This window comes from Pristiophorus japonicus, chromosome 16 (assembly GCF_044704955.1).
Source record: "Pristiophorus japonicus isolate sPriJap1 chromosome 16, sPriJap1.hap1, whole genome shotgun sequence".
Classification (NCBI taxonomy): Eukaryota; Metazoa; Chordata; class Chondrichthyes; family Pristiophoridae; genus Pristiophorus; species Pristiophorus japonicus.
Genome location: NC_091992.1, coordinates 54189470 through 54201736, shown reverse-complemented (window position 1 = coordinate 54201736; position 12267 = coordinate 54189470).

The window sequence follows — 12267 nt, the reverse complement described above, 5'->3', positions numbered from 1 at the left end:
AATGTACCTCGACTGTACCCGAACTATCTCTTTAAAGGCAGCCCATTGTTCGATTAAGTTTTGCCTGCCAATCTTTCATTCCAGTTTACCCCGGCCAGATCCTTTCTCAACCCACTGAAATTAGCTTTTCTCCAATTAAGTATTTTTACTCTAGATTGCTCCCTGTCGTTTTTCATAGCTGGTCTAATTCTTATGATAATTGTGATCACTTCCCTAAATATTCGCTTACTGACACTTGCTCCACTTGACCTACCTCATTCCCCAGAACCAGATCCAGCCAATGCCTCCTTCCTCATTGGGCTGGAAATGTACACTTCAGAAATTCTTCCCCTTCTCCGCCCTTTACATTCTTACTATCCCAGTCTGTATTAGGATAATTGAAGTCCCCCATTATCACTACTCTATAGTTCTTGCACCTCTCTATAATTTCCCTACAAATTTGCTCCACAAGTTGGCTACCTATAGAATACACCTAGTAGTGTAATGGCACCTCTTGCTTCTCAACTCTATCTAAATAGATTCTGTCCTTGACCCCTCTCTCTAGCACTATAATATTCTCAATCAAGACTGCCACCCCACCTCCTTTCCTTCCCTGTCTTTCCTGAACTCCTTATATCCAGGAATATTTAGTACCCAATCCTGTCCTTTTTTGAGCCAGGTCTCCATTATCGCCATGACATATTCCTATGTGTCTATTTGCGCCTGCAGCTCACCAACCTTATTTACCATGCCTTAGGCACTCAACACATGCACTATAAACCTATCTTGGACCATCTTGTATTGTCTCCTAGTCTGACCCCACCTAATCCCATCCTATTACTCTATTGGTATCTGTCTCTCCCAATCCTTTGTGCACCTTGTTTCTCCTTTCTAATGCCACATTGTGTTGCCCATCCCCCTGCCAAATTAGTTTAAACCCTCCCCAACAGCACTAGCAACCCACCATCCACCCCCCATGAGGACATTGGTCTAGGCTCTGTTGAGGTGCAACCCGTCCGGCCTGTCCACCTCCCCCAGAACCGGCCCCAATGCCCCAGGAATCCCGCACCATCGCTCCAACCATGAATTCATCTGCTCTATCCTCCTATTTCTATTCTCACTAGCTTGTGGCACTGGGAGTAAAATGGAGATTACTAACTTTGAAATCCTGCTTTTTAATCTCTTTCCCAGCTCCCTAAAATCTGCCTGCAGGATCTCATCCCTCTTTCTACCTATGTCGTTGATACCAATATGGACCATGACCTCTAAATGTTCACCCCTGCCCCCCCCCCCCACCCCACCCCAGAATGTTCTGCAGCCGCATAGTGACATCCTTGACCCGAGCACCAGGGAGGCAACATACCATCCTGGAATCACGTCTGTGGCTGCAGACAGATCTGTCTGTTCCCCTAACTATCGAATCTCCAATCACTATTGGTTTCCCAATCTTCCTCCGCCACCCCTCCCCCACCATACAGCTGAGTCACCCATGGTGCCATGGGGTTGGCTCTGACTACTCTCCAGAGCAACTATCACCTTCACCAGCTGCAGGGTGACCACCTCCTTAAATGTGCTTTCCACGTAACTCTCAGCCTCACTGATGCACTGCAGTGATGCCAGCTGCTGCTCAAGCTCTGAAACCTGGAGCTTGGGCTCCTCCAGCTGACGACACTTCCTGCACATGTGGTTGTTCAGGACACAGGAAGTGTCCTGGAGTTCCCACATGACACAAGATCTACATTCCATGGGATCGAGATGCCCTGCCATGCCTCTACTTAATAGACAATTAAATAACAGAAATAAAGTGTTTTTTAAAATTTTAAATCAGCTCCTCTTGTGCTCCCTGACACTTGAGCTCCCTTTGGGCTCTTGGGCCTACCTCTATCTGCAGCCACTCCTCTCGCTGTTCCACAGATCTGCTCTCGTGTCTATTAACTTACAGACCTTGGGTTCTGTGGCTCCACTCCTATCCAGTCAGTCTCCACCGCCTTCCTCTTCGCCACCAAATTCCTCCACTCTGCGATTCACTCCGTTTGCAATCTCCTAGCTCTGTGCTCAAGTTCTCTCTCGTGGATATAAAAGATCCCATGGTCACTATTTCAAGACGCGAGTTCTCCCCAGTGTCCTGCCCTAATATTTATCTCTCAATCAACATAGCTAAAATTGATTATCTGGTCATTATCACATTAGCACAGCAAACTCCCACAAACAGCAAATTGGCTGCTGCATTTCCCACATTAAAACACTTTCAAAAGTGCTTCAAAAATTGGCTGTAAAGCACTTTGGGATGTCCCGAAGTTGTGAAAGGCGCTATATAAATGAAAATCTTCTTTTGTGATGTGGTCTCCTTTACGTTGGAGAGACGATGCAGATTGGGTGAAATGTGACTGAACCTCTGTACAGTCCAGAAGCATAACCCTGAGCTTCCGGTCGTTTGCCAATTTAATTCTCCGTCTCACTCCCACTCTGCACTGTTCCAAGGAAGCTCAATGGAAACTCGGGGAACAGCACCTCATCTTTTGATTAGGCACTTTACAGCCTTCAATTTCAGATCCCAATTTGTCAGATAGCAGGTCCTAGTAATGGTTTTGCTGTTGCCGTTTACAGCTCCTTTAGACCCATCTCTTGTCTCTTTACTTGTTCCATTACCACTCCCTTTTGCCTTGCACCATCATCCCTTTTTGCCGTCATCTGCCTATCACAGACTCACTGGCCTTTTATTCTATCCTTCCCTCCATCCCTCCACCCCTCCCCCTCCCCCGCCCCCACTTTCCCTGCCTCTGATCTTGCTTAAAAAGGGTCAACTCTCTAACTTCTTCCAGTTCTGATGAAGGGTCATCATCCTGAAACGTGTACTCTCTTTCTCTCCACAGATGCTGCCTGACCTGCTGAGTATTTCCAGCATTTTCTGTTTTACTTCAGATTTCCAGCATCTTCAATATTTTGCTTTTGTACTGATAGATTTTGTGAGGTAAGGGCATTTAGGGTTACATAGATGGAGTAAAGATCGGAGGGCTAAATGGCCTACTCTTGTTCCTATGTTCTTTGAGAGATGGTTTGGGACATTCAGCTACATGAGAAAAAATTTGCTTCGTGAATTGAACCAAGGCATTAATCAGTGAGCCTAAGACATCAATTTTAGTGGTTTTGTCATCAAGAAGAGAAGAATCCAGGGCAGGATGAGAAGCTTGGAAGAGATAACATAAAAGCAGAGCTCAGGAATGCAGGAGCTTGTGTCTAATTGGATCGTTCCTAATGAAGGAAAAAACCTGCATTTATTTGGTACCTATGTCCTCAGGACATCCCAGAGTTTTTCACAACCAACAAATTACTTTCGGGCTATCGTCACTTGTTTCGAACGACATGCCGCAACCAATAGATGCACAGCAAAGCCCCAAAAGCAGCAAATGTCCAGTTAAACCTGTTATCGGTTGAATGATAAATGTCGGCCAGGACACTGGGAGAACTTCCATGCTCTTTTTTGAATTATTCCCCTTGAGTTAATGTTTCCTTGGCTCAGGGGTGGCACTCTGAACTCTGTCAGAAAGTCATGGATTCAAGGCCCATTCCAGAGACTTGAGCAGATTATCTTTCAAGGGAAGAAGAGGTAAAGGTTTGCCAGCAAAGGAAGAGACGCAGGCCAATGGGATTAGTTTTGGAATTTTCTCGCATAGTGCTGGCATAGACATGATGGGCTGAATGGCTTCCTTTTGTGCTATAAATTTCTATGCCTGGAATTCCCTTGAGGATTCTCCTGATCGCCCGCTGTAACTTGGGCAAAAAAAATGGTCGGGAGAACACCCATGGCAAGACCAGGAACTACGGTCCTAATGTTTTATGGTACCAACAGAATTCCATGGTCACTACTGGAGATTTCTGGCAGCTGGGGCATAGCAGGAGGAGACACATTACTTCTTTGAGTGTTACATCCATCCAATGCAGCTGGTCCTCTCAGAGAACTGAATGGTGGCAGTTTAAGACAAGAGCAGGGACCAACGTGCTCCAGGGCAGTAGTTTGACACAATTCATGGCCCAGCACAAAGAGATAGAAGGGCTGAAATTGCCCACCGTTGGAAGCGGGGCGCATGCACCCCATTTCTAGTGTTTTCACCAATGTGGTGGCCTCTTGAACGAAATTCCACTCTTTGGCTTTTTTTTTCCCGGTAGACCAGAAGTCGGTCATAATGGGGGCGGATATGCGGCGCTGAGCACACTAGGGGCCGTCGGAGTGGTCACCGCTGTCGGTCATCAGCGTAGTGCTGATGACATCATCACGGCACAGCGTCCCCACAGCTCTCCCCTTCACTTAAAGGGGAGAGCCTGTGCGATTTTTAAAGTTCGGTCCACTGGACCATCAGGGAGGGGTTCGGCCGGCCTGTTGTCAGCCCGGCCGAACCTGGGGGCATAATTGTTGGCCCGACATGTCAGTCGGCCGACAAAAAAAAACATGGCAGCAGCGGCAGTGCACCCTCCCCTTTAATGGGAGCCGCACCACCATTTCAGAAGGCCAGAGCCTCGCTGCACCGCCTGAGAAAAGCAGCTTTTGGCACCGCCCGGCGGGAGGAAGATTTTCTCAGCAGAATTTCGCCGTCGGGGAGGAACATCGGCGGTGCGCACTCTGATGATGCAGTTAGGACGGATCGGAGGAAGCGGAGCGGAAGGGGAGGGAGCAAGTCACCGCTGGGATACCGCTGGAACAGAATTTAAAAAATGGCGGCCATTGCACTCTGCAGAACGGTCGCCGATTTCCGTTGGTAACAGGCCTCAAGGAAAGGGGCAATTTCAGCCCCAGAGTGTCACAGCTCCACCAACAGACTCCCATTGAGGACCAGCAGACCATCACCACAATGCTGCCGCTAAGGTAGAACCAGCAAGTAGCATAGAGAGGGCAGGAGATGCTACACACAAAATATTGGCAGTAATGCAAGAGCCCATACACAGCACTGTAGGAGGACAAGAAACTGTTTATACCTTCCTGGGTAATTACAGTAAATTTATTTTCAAAAGGGGGACATGAATGTCAAAGGTAGTTCTGGACCTGGAATATTGGATCCTTCATTGAAACACCTGTGAACTCATCCCTTTTTGGTGTGGAAGCAAGTTATCCTCATTACGAGGGACTGTCTAAGAAGAGGTAGAGACAGTAATAATTAGGTCGGACATGTTCATGGGGCCATTGTTTTTGCAGGGGCAGATTTAAGTGAAGTCCCATCCATTAATGATTACACACCAATCTTGGAGGCTGCACATCCGTTTCTTCTTCCTCCTCCTCGTTCTGCCAAAGCTTCAGGGTGACCCAACCGCTCCCCTTACTGAATGATTTCCTGTCAATTATGCAAGATACAGCAGATGCACATAACTGTTAATACCAGGGCTATAGAGCAGTATCCCCTATCCCATCCAAACTGCCCATGCATCGTACTTTCTGTTCTTCCCTTAAAACGTGCAATGTCTTTTCCTCAAATACTCCTTGTGGAAAACATTGCTACTCTAACTACTCTCTGCATGAAGACATTTATCCTCACCTCTCCTCACTGTCTTAGTGACAGTTTTAAATTGAAGATCTGAACATCAATTCTTTGCCCTAACTTGTTTCCTGTCCATCTACCATGCTGCTCCATTTCCTCTTGCACCATATGCCCGAGGTTCCGTTATCGAATGTCTTCTAAAAATACAGAAACGCTTCAAGTACCGCATTCCCTCTATCTATCCATCTTTTTTCAAACATGACTTGTCCTTGACAAATCTATGCTGGCACTTTTGATTAACCACTATATTTCTGAATACATTTAATTTTGAATTCTGATCATTCTTATCCTTATTTTCAAATCCCTCCATGGCCTCGCCCCTCGCTATCTTTGTAACCTCCTTCAGTCCCCCCACCAAGATATCTGCGCTCCTCTAATTCTGCCCTCTTGAGCATCCCTGCTTATAATCGCTCAACCATTGGTGGCTGTCCCTTCTGTTGCCTAGGCCCCAAGCTCTGGAACTCCCTGCCTAAACCTCTTTGCCTCTCTTTCCTCTTTTAAGACGCTCCTTGAAACCTACCTTGTTGACCAAGCTTTTGGGCACCTGCGCTAATTTCTCCTTATGCGGCTTTGTGTCAAATTCTTTGTCTCATAATACTCCTGTGAAGCGCCTTGGGATACTTCACTAGATTAAAGGCACTTTATAAATACAAGTTGTGATTGTTATAGTTACCCAATTACCCTTCTCCCTCATCTTGAAGAGGTGTTACATTGGCTGCCCTCCAGATCCTGGCACAATTTGCAAATTTAAGGTGGGCTCAAAAATGTGTGGCTAGAGCCTCCGCTATCTCCCTTCTGGTTTTCTTCAACCACCTACGATGCATGTCAGGAACCGTTGACTTATTTACTTTGAGTTCGACTCAATTTCACTTTAAGGGTGAAACCCACCAATCGGAGACACTTCTTCAAACAGAGAGATGCCGAGAAATTCACCTCTAAGGTTAGTGGCTGAGGCAGAAACCATATCAACACACAAGATTCGCTTGAACATGGGGATGAAGGATGGAAGGGAATTTTTGTGAACAAGGTGGGAAGTATAATTAGAACCAATTGTTTGTGTGGAGGGTAAATGCTGACATGGACTGGTTGGGTCAATGGCCCGTTTCCGTGTTGTAACTTCTATATATTTTTACACATTAGGGTTCTCTCAATGTTAGCTGTGGTTCAGTGGATAGCACACTTACCTCTGACTCTGAGTCAGAAGGTTTGTGGGTTCAAGTCCCACTCCAGGGATTTGAGTATATAAATCTAGGCTGACACTCTAGTGCAGTGCTGAGGGAGTGCTGCACAGTCGGAGGTGCTGTTTTTCAAATAAGATGCTAAACCGAGGCCCCCATCTACCCTCTTGGGTAGATCCTAAGGCACTATTTCGAAGAAGAGCAGGGGAGTTATCCCTGGTGTCCTGGCCAATGTTTATCCCTCAATCAACATAACAAATTATCTGGTCATTATCACATTGCTGTTTGTGGGAGCTTGCTGTGCCTAAATTGGCTGCTGTGTTTCCTACCTTACAACAGTGACTATACCCCAAAAGTACTCCATTTGGTGTAAAGCGTCTTGTGGTCATGAAAGGCGCCATAAAAATCCAAGTCTTTCTTTCTTAACCTCCCTATGCCAGAAGTGAGAGCCTCCTGTAAATCCGAGCAGTGTGACTCACTAGCTTTGGGCATTGGGGAGAGGGGGGCGGGTTCCCCTGGAGATTTCACTCATTTCTTGGAGTGCTGGCTTCCCAACCCTCAGGAATGTTGAAACAATGCTTCAGCGGCGTCTTGGACTTCCCACGTAGGGACCTCCGGGAAGGCTAGCAGGAAGCACCTGTTTGTTGAGAAGTTCCCTCTTTTTGTGAGGCAAGAACTTGTAAGCCTTGCAGCAGTGGCCCATGTGGCCCTCCATCCATCCACATTGTCACCACAAGGGACAGACTCCTGCAGGGAGTGCAGTATGATAAAACTTTCATTGCTGGTGGAAAGTTGGCAGCAGATTCCCGAAAGTTTTTTTCACAGCATTTCCACCAATCAGAAGCTTGCTGTGCTGAGGTTGTGGCTCCTGGGATGGGTGTGTGTAATCTCTGAAAGGGGGGAGAGGGAGGACAGCAAAAATAGTTTGGGAATTACAATGGAACTGATTGAAATGGGCAACATCAGTTTGTATACAAGGCACGAACTACAATGGTATTTAGTGTTTTTTCAATGACGGTTACTAGTGTTATGTATAAAGCAAGTGCTCTACTCGGAACTCCTTCATGGCAAATGAGCCAAAAGCGGGCAGCGGAAATACTACAAGAACACCCTCACAGCCTCCCTGATAAAATGCAACATCCCCACTGACTCCTGGGAGTCCCTGGCCCAAGACCGCCCTAAGTGGAGGAAATGCATCCGAGAGGGTGCTGAGCACCTTGGGTCTCAACGCCGAGAGCATGCAGAAATCAAGCGCAGACAGCGGAAAGAGCGTGCGGCAAACCAGTCCAACCCACCCCTTCCCTCAACGACTATCTGTCCCACCTGTGACAGAGTCTGTGGCTCTCGTAATGGACTGTTCATCCACCAAAGAACTCACTTCAGGAATGGAAGCAAGTCTTCCTCGATTCTGAGGGACTGCCTATGATGATGATCTGTCATAGAATAATGTTGAAACAGGTACAGACGGTGCAAATCGAGGGTCAAATGTCAGGTACTGCAGCAATAAATCCAATCAGGAATTCAGGAGAAACTTCTTTACCCAGAGAGTGGTGAGATTGTGGAACTCACTACCACAGGGAGCAGTTGAGGCGAACAGCCAATTCTTATGTATGTCAACTTTATAATAATGTAAGACTTGCCACAAGGGGTAGCACCTGTTGGAGACCCAAGGGTCACCTGCACACCCTGTGCAAGCAAGTATAAAAGGTTGTCTGCCATGCTGATTCTTCACTCTGGAGTTAGATTAAAGAGACTAAGGTCATAGCAGTTTGAGCTTACAGCACACAGTCTTGTGGAGTTATTCTGAACATAACAATTGGCGACGAGTAACAGATCACGAACTTTCACGCGGTTATGGCTGCCGTTGGTATTCTTGAGAGATTTGGTGAGGGTGATGATTGGGAAGCCTTTGTTGAGCATCTTGACCAGTACTTCGTGGCCAACGAGCTGGATACGGACAGTGATGCGGTCAAGTGCAGGGCGATTCTCCTCACCGTTGTGGGTCCACGATATATGGCCTCATCAAAAATCTACTAGCACCAATGAAACCAACGGACAAAACATATGCAGAGTTGTGTACGGTGGTTCAGGAACACCTCAAGCCGAAGGAGAGCATCTTAATGGTCAGGTACTGCTTTTATACGCACCATTGCTCCGAGGGCCAGGACGTGGCGAGCTATGTCGCTGACCTAAAACGCCTTGCGGAACCGGGCGAATTTGCCAGATTTTGGGGGGAAATGTTGCGGGACTTTTTCGTGCTTGGAATCGGCCACAAGGTCATTCTTCGCAAACTGCTGTCTGCCAAATCCCTAGATCTGAGCAAAGCCATCACGATAGCCCAGGCATTCATGTCCATGAACGATAATACTAAGCAGATATCTTTTCAACACCGAAGCTCACCAGCAAGTACTGTGCATAAAATAATGCCTTCAGCAGACAGAACTGTAAATGGCAAGGCCTACACGCCTGCAGAGGCCAAACCTAGGATGACTCAGAGTCCAGCGTGGGGCGTGAATGCGAATCCATTAACACCATGTTGGCACTGCGGGGGTAATCATAGAGCCCATGAATGTCGATTCAAGCACTACATGTGCAAAGGCTGTGGAACAATGGGGCACCTCCAGCGAATGTGCAAACATGCTGCGACTCACCACGTGGCAGAGTAGGCAGAAGATGACCGATCCGGCGTGGATCATGCTGAGCGAGCAAGAGAGGCAACTCAACCCGAGGCTGAAGAGGAAGTTTATGGGGTACACACCTTCACCACTAAAAGCCCTCCGATAATGTTGAAAGTCAAATTAAACCAGTCAAAGCATTCCAGTTTCCATGGAATTGGACACGGGGTCAGTCAATTATGAGCCAGTAGGCTTTTGAGAAACTGTGAGGCAACAAGGCACAAAGGCCAAAACTAAGCCCGATTCATACAAAGCTGTGCACTTATACCAAAGAGCTCATACCAGTCATTGGCAGTGCAGCAGTGAAGGTATTGTACAATGGAGCTGTGCATGAATTATCACTATGGATTGTACCAGACGATGGCCCAATGCTGATTGGCAGAAGCTGGCTAGGAAAGATCCGATGGAACTGGGACAACATCAAAGCGCTGTCTGTGGTGGATGACGCCTTGTGCTCTCAAGTGCTAAACAAATTTCTATTGCTATTTGAGCCAGGCATCGGCAACTTCACAGGCGCCAAAGTGCAGATCCATCTAGTCCCTGATGCACGGCCCATTCATCACAAGGTCCGAGCAGTTCCATATATGATTCGGAAGAAAGTTGAGATCGAACCAGACAGACTTTAACGAGAGGGAATTATATCGCCAGTCGAGTTCAACGAGTGGGCCAGTCCAATTGTTCCGGTGTTGAAAAGTGATGGCAAGGTCAGAATCTGCGGAGACTACAAAGTAACGATCAACCGAGTCTCGTTACAGGACCAGTACCCACTACCCAAAACGGAGGACCTGTTCACAACATTAGCAGGGGGGGGAAGTCGTTCACCAAGCTGGATCTAACCTCTGCTTACATGACATAGGAGCTGGCTGAATCTTCGAAAAGATTGACGTGCATCAACACACACAAAGGACTGTTCATATACCACAGATACCCTTTTGGGATTCGCTCGGCTGCTGCCATCTTCCAGAGGAACGTGTAGAGTCTGCTGAAATCGGTTCCACGCTTTGTGTTCAAAGACAACATCCTGATCACTGGTCGTGACACCACCGAACACTTGCACAACCTGGAAGAGGTTCTAAAGCGACTGGACAGAGTGGGACTCAGGCTGAAACACCCCAAGTGTATTTTCCTGGCACCAGAGGTCAAATTTTTGGGGAGAAAGATTGTGGCACACGGCATCAGACCCACGGACTTTAAGACGGAGTTCATCAAGAATGCACCCAGACCACAGAATGTGACGGAGCTGATTCGTTCCTGGGACAACTCAACTATTTTGGTAACTTTCTACCTGGGTTGAGCACTTTGCTGGAACCTTTGCATTTATTGCTATGCAAGGGTGATGACTGGGTTTGGGGTAAATCTCAAGAGACAGCTTTTGAGAAGGCCAGAAACCTGCTATGTTCTAACAAGTTACTTGTATTGTATGACCCTTGTAAATGTTTAGTACTAGCTTGTGATGCATCTTCGTACGGGGTTGGCTGTGTATAACAGCAAGCCAATGGGTCAGGTAAACTGCAACTGGTTGCATATGCATCCAGACGTTTATCTAAGGTTGAAAGAGCCTACAGTATGGTTGAGAAAGAAGCATTAGCATGTGTATACGGGGTTAAGAAAATGCACCAATAATTATTTGAACTCCGGTTCGAGTTCGAAACCGACCACAGACCGCTCACGTCGCTGTTTTCAGAAAGCAAAGGTATTAACACCAATGCTTCGTCCCACAGCCAAAGATGGGCACTAACATTATCTGTGTATGACTATGTAATCCGCCACAGACCAGGCACTGAGAACTGTGCTGATGTCCTCAGTCGGCTACCATTGCCCACCACCGAGGTGGAAATGGCGAAACCCGCAGACTTGCTTCTTGTAATAGAAGCTTTTGAGAGCAAGGAGTCACCCATCACGGCTCGCCAGATCAGGACCTGGACTAGCCAGGACCCTGTGCTATCACTTGTAAAAAAACTGCGTCCTTAATGGGAGCTGGTCGACTGTTCCTGGGGAAATGCAAGATGAAATTAAGCCCTTTTACCAATGCAAGGATGAAATGTCCATCCAATCGGATTGTCTCCTATGGCATGGTTTTGCCAAAAAAGGCAGGGAAACGTTTATACATGACCTACACAGTATCCACCCAGGCATAGTCATGATGAAGGCTATTGCCAGGTCGCACGTTTGGTGGCCCGGCCTTGACTTGGAATTGGAGTCATGCGTACATCAACATAACACTTGCTCACAGTTGAGCAATGCACCAAGGGAGGTCCCACTGAGTCTGAGGTCACTGCCCTCAAAACTGTGGTCCAGGGTCCACGTAGATTTCGCTGGCCCCTTACTAGGAAAGATGTTCCTAGTAGCAGTGGACGCTTACTCTAAATGGATTGAATGTGTAATAATGTCATCATGTACTTCCACTGCCAACATTGAAAGCCTCCAGGCCATGTTCGCCACCCATGGTCTGCCCGACGTCCTTATTAGTGACAATGGACCATGTTTCACCAGCTCAGAATTCAACGAGTTCATGACCCACAATGGCATCAAACATGTCAGGTTTAAGCCCGCATCCAACGGTCAAGTGGAACGGGCAGTCCAAACTATCAAGCAGAGCTTGAAACGGGTGACGGACGGTTCCCTGCAGACCCGGTTATCTCGGATTCTGCTCAGCTATTGGACGCGACCCCACTCGCTTACCAAGATTCCCCGGCAGAATTGTTAATGAAGAGAACACTCAAAACCAGGCTCTCCTTAGTCCACCCGGATCTCAATGATCATGTAGAAACCCAGCGTCACCAGCATAACATGTACCATGATCGCGCGGCTGTATCGCGTGACATTGAGGTTAATGACCCTGTATTTGTTCTTAATTATGGTCATGGTCCCAAATGGGTTGCTGACACTGTTTAAGCCAAGGAGGGG